Source organism: Sycon ciliatum, chromosome 7, assembly GCF_964019385.1.
Source record: "Sycon ciliatum chromosome 7, ocSycCili1.1, whole genome shotgun sequence".
NCBI lineage: Eukaryota > Metazoa > Porifera > Calcarea > Leucosolenida > Sycettidae > Sycon > Sycon ciliatum.
Genome location: NC_088649.1, coordinates 508,786 through 516,285, shown reverse-complemented (window position 1 = coordinate 516,285; position 7,500 = coordinate 508,786).

Below are 7,500 nucleotides of genomic sequence, written 5' to 3'. Positions count from 1 at the left end.
CATGAGTGGCAGGGTCAAACCCGGCTGGAGGCGCAGTGAATTCAGCGCATCGAAGAAATCCGAAGAAGGCGAGCACCATTGCCGCCTTGAGCATGCCCTTGTCCTGCTGGTGACGCCGTTGGTCCAGGCTGAGGAGCTTCCGCAGCAAATCAATGGTGATTGGGAGGCGAGTGCGCTGGATTGCCGGGTCAGTCGCCGTCCTCTTGATGCCTCGCATAACACGTGGCGGCAGCAATGCGTTCATCATTGGATCTCGGAATCCGGCTTCGAGATGCATGTTGCGTACTGCGGCCATGTAGACATGCATTGTCTGTGGTTGAACCGATTGTGTGCTGCGAAGCAACTTCGCATCGTGTCTGTAGCCGGCATGGGCGTCCATCTCTGCAACGCACAGAATTGCGTAAATTTCCTTTCGCCAGTGGCGTACGTGCGCCGTGTTGTCGGGGCGATTGCCATGGCTGCCAGGTCGGCGACCTCCTGCATCAGTCCAGGAGAGGGAGGCGGATTGCAGTGTCCGGGGCTTGCTGTGCCGATGGTGCCAGCTGCTGGAATGCCTGTCAGAGTGATACGGAAATAGGGCTTGGCGCGGCTAAACCTCTGGTTGATATCCCATAAGCGCCGCGTAAATGTTCTGCCTGGTACGACGACGCTCGACGCAAAGGAGAGTTTCCCCAGGAAGTGATCGAGTTTGCGTTGCGTGGTCTGGGTGCAGCGTGACAGCTCGCTGAGGAGCTCGCGGAGGTCCGTCGGTTTGTCGTCTGGGAGACGGGCTTCCATGCGCACCGTGTCCAGCACAATTCCGAGGAAGGCAGTAATGTGTGAAAGCGAACAGTGTTCAGGGGAGTGGAAGTCGGCTTACTTTTTCTCAGTGGGCTTCGAAGTCTTCTCGTGGCTATCTGCAGGGTGCTGCCACCTGAAGCGGGTGGTGCTGGTGCAGGATGTGGCGGCATGTCCTTTGTCTTCACATGAGCTGCAGGCGTAGAGACGGTCGCAGGGTGTGCGGGAACAGGGCCTGCCGCGGTTGAAGTTAAAACAGTCTTGGCGGGTGCTGCCCGCCACTGATGGAAAGGGCTGTGCGTGTTGAGCTGCGGCATGTGGGCAGGCAGCGGTCGCGGCTGTTTTGGAGCGTGCATTTGGTGCATGACAGACGGGGAGAGCGGAGTAGGCGAATACTCCACAGCGTCTGATTGATCACGTCCCAGCGCAGTGCCATGCTGGCGGTGTGTTGGCGAAATGCTCGATCATAGTTCAGCACAGGAGACGTCTGCATGACAGACGGGGAGAGCGGAGTAGGCGAATACTCCACAGCGTCTGATTGATCACGTCCCAGCGCAGTGCCATGCTGGCGGTGTGTTGGCGAAATGCTCGATCATAGTTCAGCACAGCAGACGTCGTGAACTGTTGGTTCGCAGTACAAAGTATGTGCTGGTAGCAGACGAGCTCATCAGCTCGGTCAGGACGAGCAAGAACGACGATGCCCATGTAGATCGTCCAGGCCTCCAGCCAAGCCGAGAAGTCGTTGATCGCGCGCGGCGCGCGTGTGGTTTGCGCTGAGGTTGAGCGAGAGCTGAGCCATGTCGCCGCCAGCTGTAACCAGTTGTATTGGCTCCTGTCCCTGGGAGCTGAAATTTTCCAGCAAGAGTTCCTCAAGTTCCACAAACTCTCCGCGCTGGATTTTTTCAATCGCACGACGTGGCGGTGTGGGTAGAACCGAGGGCTTGGAGAGACCTGGAGGTCCTGGCAAAGTCGGAGGTTCCGATAGAACTGGAAGTTCCGGGCAGGATAGGTCCGGAGCTTGACGTTCGGAGCGTGGGAGCGATCTTTCGGGTGCGGAGCGCGCGTGTGGGAGAGATCGGCTTCCAGATCAGACTCAGCACTGTCTGTTCTCCAGGCGTTCCACGCGTTCGAGGAGAGGGTGGAGGGCGTTCATCTTCATAACGGCTGAGGAAATGATGTCCGGGGAGAGCAATGAGGGCTCGTCCTGCATAGAAGCGTCGGTGCCTGGAGCGGGGTCAGAAGTCTGAACTAGCTGCTGACGGTGTGTCGGAGGCATCAGGCGCGAAGGCGCGCATGCCGTCAGTCCGCGCGTATGGCGAGGTCGAAGCCCTACCCGAGCGGCGACGGGTAACCTCGACGGCATACCCGCGTCCGCGTCCACGTCTGCTTCCTCGTACAGAGCCTCGTGGCATGGTGAAAGAGAGAGAAAGGGAGTGAGAAATGAGAAAGGAACAAACCGGTGTTCTTCTCACTACCCAAGCAAAGCAAATATGAAGTAGCAATACGGCCAGCGCGAAGTATGGTGTATGCGTTACGGGTTCAAGCTCCGATGTGTGCTGCAGCCGCATATGGCTGGTTGGCTGGCGAGTTCAGGTGAGTTCCGGCGTACGCATGTTACATGCCACCACAGCGTGCATGTACGTGTTACTTGACATGCATCAATGAATAGCGTGGGATCTGCGGGCTCTTTGGAAGCCGCTGGAGCGCGTGTGAAGTGGTGGCTTGTGCAATGTGTTAACCTACATTACCGCAAGCTCTAATGTGCTACAACAACAACAACAACAACAACAACAACAACAACAACAACAACAACAACAACAACAACAACAACAACAACAACAACAACAACAACAACAACAACAACAACAACAACAACAACAACAACAACAACAACAACAACAACAACAACAACAACAACAACAACAACAACAACAACAACAACAACAACAACAACAACAACAACAACAACAACAACAACAACAACAACAACAACAACAACAACAACAACAACAACAACAACAACAACAACAACAACAACAACAACAACAACAACAACAACAACAACAACAACAACAACAACAACAACAACAACAACAACAACAACAACAACAACAACAACAACAACAACAACAACAACAACAACAACAACAACAACAACAACAACAACAACAACAACAACAACAACAACAACAACAACAACAACAACAACAACAACAACAACAACAACAACAACAACAACAACAACAACAACAACAACAACAACAACAACAACAACAACAACAACAACAACAACAACAACAACAACAACAACAACAACAACAACAACAACAACAACAACAACAACAACAACAACAACAACAACAACAACAACAACAACAACAACAACAACAACAACAACAACAACAACAACAACAACAACAACAACAACAACAACAACAACAACAACAACAACAACAACAACAACAACAACAACAACAACAACAACAACAACAACAACAACAACAACAACAACAACAACAACAACAACAACAACAACAACAACAACAACAACAACAACAACAACAACAACAACAACAACAACAACAACAACAACAACAACAACAACAACAACAACAACAACAACAACAACAACAACAACAACAACAACAACAACAACAACAACAACAACAACAACAACAACAACAACAACAACAACAACAACAACAACAACAACAACAACAACAACAACAACAACAACAACAACAACAACAACAACAACAACAACAACAACAACAACAACAACAACAACAACAACAACAACAACAACAACAACAACAACAACAACAACAACAACAACAACAACCAAAACAACAACAACAACAACAACAACAACAACAACAACAACAACAACCAAAACAACAACAACAGCAACACCACCGTGAGAATATAGACTTCAAAAGTCAAAAACAACAACAACAACAACAACAACAACAACAACAACAACAACAACAACAACAACAACAACAACAACAACAACAACAACAACAACAACAACAACAACAACAGCAGCAAAAACATCAACAACTACAACAACAACAACAACAACCAAAACAACAACAACAGCAACACCACCGTGAGAATATAGACTTCAAAATTCAAAAACAACAACAACAACAACAACAACAACAACAACAACAATAACAACAACAGCAACAACAACAACAACAACAACAACAGCAAAAACATCAACAGCAACAACAACAACAACAACAACAACAACAACCAAAACAACAACAACAGCAACACCACCGTGAGAAGTTTTCATTTCTTGTTGGCTGAGTTTTACGAAATAAACAAGAAATGTTGTTCTTTTCGAACGAACAGGTCTGGGACCGAGGTCCAACAGTTTTGGGCGTACTGGTACGCCGCAGTCCCTCATCTTTTGTTTTCTTGCTTTGCAAGCTGGTTGCCTTTTTCTGGACTCCCTTGATTTCGTCAGTCGTAGATCTACCTGCCTTTCCGTTATGCCTCCAAGGAAATCCAAGGCCCCCTCGGCAGCGCAGCTGGTACCTCCAAGGAAAAAATCCAAGGCCCCCTCGGCAGCGCAGCTGACCGTGGAGCTCAATGCAATGAGGGAGAAGTTTGAGGCGGAAAAGGAAGAGAGCGCCCTGAGAATCAGGCTCCTCGAGGGACAGCTGGAACGGGGAAATGAGTCGTCCTCGTCCAAGCGTAAACGCCGTAATGTTTCTGTGTCGTCGTCGTCTTCATCTTCTTCGTCATCATCTTCTTCATCGTCCTCGTCATCAGATTCGTCTGACTCGTCGGATGACTCCCGCCGGAAAAGAAAAACCAAAAAATTCAAAAAATCGAAGAAGTCGCGAAGATCCTCCACCTCGATGTCAGCGCGAAAGTGGAAGACAAGGTCTTATGAAGTGCAGCACGGCCTGAATGAGCAGCTGCAACGCCAACTCAAGAAGACCAGGCGGGACCTGCGGAAGCTGAAGGGTGGCCGAAGTCTCTCTAAGAGGCTCAGAAGGCTCAGAAGAGGTGAGTCGTTGCTGTCTGCTAGACAAGAATGGTTGGTGGTGGCGGATGTGCATGGCCACGAGGCGGCCAGCAGGTTTCAAGAGGGGGGTGAGCTGGTCGACATCCTGTCGTCCTCCGAAAAGTCAAAAAAGCTAATCGCTGCGATTCAAAGCACGAAGCAAAGAGCCCCCACTGTTAACGTTAGGCAGCCCTTTCGTGGCAGTGCCCCAGCCACCTCGTCCAGGAGCTGGGGCAATTCCCCAATCCCCTTCACGCCGGGCGTCACAGCAACCCCTGCCCCAGCAGTTCCCCCCAGACCCCCCAGGCCTGTGTGCCACCGCTGCGGCAGCGCTGACCACTTCGTCAGATTCTGCACCCAGACCATCTCTGCCCCCGCTGCTAGAAAATAAGCCTGCTGTTGTTGCACCAATTCATTCCGATGAAGAAAGAGATGTTGATTCTTATTTGATGGAGGCTGATGGTGGGTGGGATGTGCGTGAAGTTGGTGTTCAAGATGTTCAAGTAGGTAGCCTAGCTAAATGTATGCAATTTTGGCGCATGATGGGGGCATCTAGGTTTATTCAAACCATAGTACTGCATGGATACGCACTGCCCTTCATAGAGGTCCCGCGTGCAAGAGAATTTGCAAACCACCGCAGTGCATGCGAGAATGCCGAGTTTGTTTGTGACTCGGTGGAAAGTCTGCTGAACCAGGGTTGCATTCAAGAAGTAAAAAGGGAGGATGTTGTAGTCACCAGTCCGTTAGGCGTTGTGAACAACGGCAAGAAGCTACGACTCATTGTGGACTTGAGGTATGTAAACAAGCATTTGCAAAACTTTAAGTTCAAGCTCGAGGACATGAAGGTCGTGGCAAATGTGTACTCTCAGGGAGATTATTTGGTTACGTTCGATTTGAAGAGTGGGTACCATCATATTGAAATTGCGAAGGCGTATTGGAAGTACTTAGGTTTCTCCTGGGTGGGGAAGGGGGGTGATCGCAGGTGGTTCGTTTTCCGTGTTCTCCCCTTCGGTTTATCCACTGCCCCATACATTTTCACGAAGGTAACCCGTGTCTTACTAAGACACTGGCGGAGGGACGGCATCAGATGCCAGCTTTACATGGATGACGGGTCGGGTGGGCACTCTACAGTTGAGGGTGCACAGGCAGTAGCGAAAAGATTGAAATCAGATCTAGTTCAGGCCGGATTTGTTCCAAACGAAAATAAGTGCCACTGGGAGCCCTCACAGACGGTAGAAATGCTTGGCATGGAAGTCGACATGAGGGAAGGGATCATACGGGTCACTAAGGGACGGGTGGAAAAGCTGAAGACGTTTGTAGAAAAGCTGTCACAGGTCGAATATCCAACTGCCAGACAATTGGCCAGGCTTACGGGGTATTTGCTATCTATGTCGCTGGCATTGGGCCCCGTGTGCAGGTTGAGGACGAGGTCATTTTATGCACTGATTATGAACCGTGAGTCGTGGCATGCAAAACTCAGCTGGTCTCAAATGGCGCTTCAAGATCTGGAGTTTTGGTCTGGCTCGTTTAGTCAATGCCACGGTCAACCTTTTTGGAAAAAAGACCCCAGGGTGACAGTGCTCTCGTGGTCCGACGCGAGCGACTCTGGCTGGGGAGGTTTCTCAGTTACATCAAAAGGAACTGAATTAGCTAAAGGGGAATGGACCAAAGAAATTGTGCAGGCTGGTGCCAGCTCCACATGGCGTGAGCTGCGAGCTATTTTGTTGGTTCTGAGTTCGCTGTCGAAAGAGATTGAAGGTGGCGTTTGCATTCACAGAAGCGATAACCAGGCAGCCGTGCACATAATACAAGTAGGCAGTTCAAAATCTCATTTGCAGAGCGAAACACTGGAGATTCACAAGCTGTGCGCCGTGCATGGTATTCAGTTGCTGGCAGAATGGGTGCCTCGCGAAGAAAATGAGCTGGCCGATTACCTTTCAAAGCTGTCTGATACGGATGACTGGCAGTTAAATCCCAAATTGTTCGATTGGCTTGATTCGATGTGGGGCCCTCACAGCATTGATTGCTTTGCAAGCAGCAGAACAAAGCAAATGAGTAGATTCTGCTCAAGGTGGTGGAACCCGGGGTGCTCGGGTATTGATGCATTCACTGTGAATTGGAGCGGAGAAAGAGTTTGGCTGGTACCACCAATGTACTTGATAGGGCGTGTGGTAGATATGTTGATCGTGTCAAAATGCCACGGTACTTTGGTTGTTCCAGAATGGCAATCGGCGCCATGGTGGCCAAAGTTGCGTTGCGGCCCAAAGTGGGCAGATTTCGTTAAGGAGGCAATCAGCCTGCCAAAGTCTCATGATACCTTCCTGGAGGGTACTTGTCCATACAATTTCTTTGGGGGCAGTGTGAGTCCTTGTGACGTGTATGCACTACGCATTTGTACAGTGACAAACTGTGTTTGTTAGAAGAGGGATGCTGAAATTCGCCGGCCGCTGGAGTTTTTCTCTGACGGAAAGATGTCTGTTTGTGGAGCATGTGGTGATGAGCGAGAATGCGTGCATGCAGTGTCTGCGAGGTCCTGCTGCAGGATGTCCCCACTGTGGGGAGGTGATTGTGCTCTGAGCACGTAAGCAACTGCCTGGCAGTGGAAAGCTGTGGGTGCGAGTGAATGGCAGGAGTGGTGGAAGATCGCCAGGTATAGCGACGACATCCCCCTGGGGGAAGAAGGAAGCTGACGAGTCGAC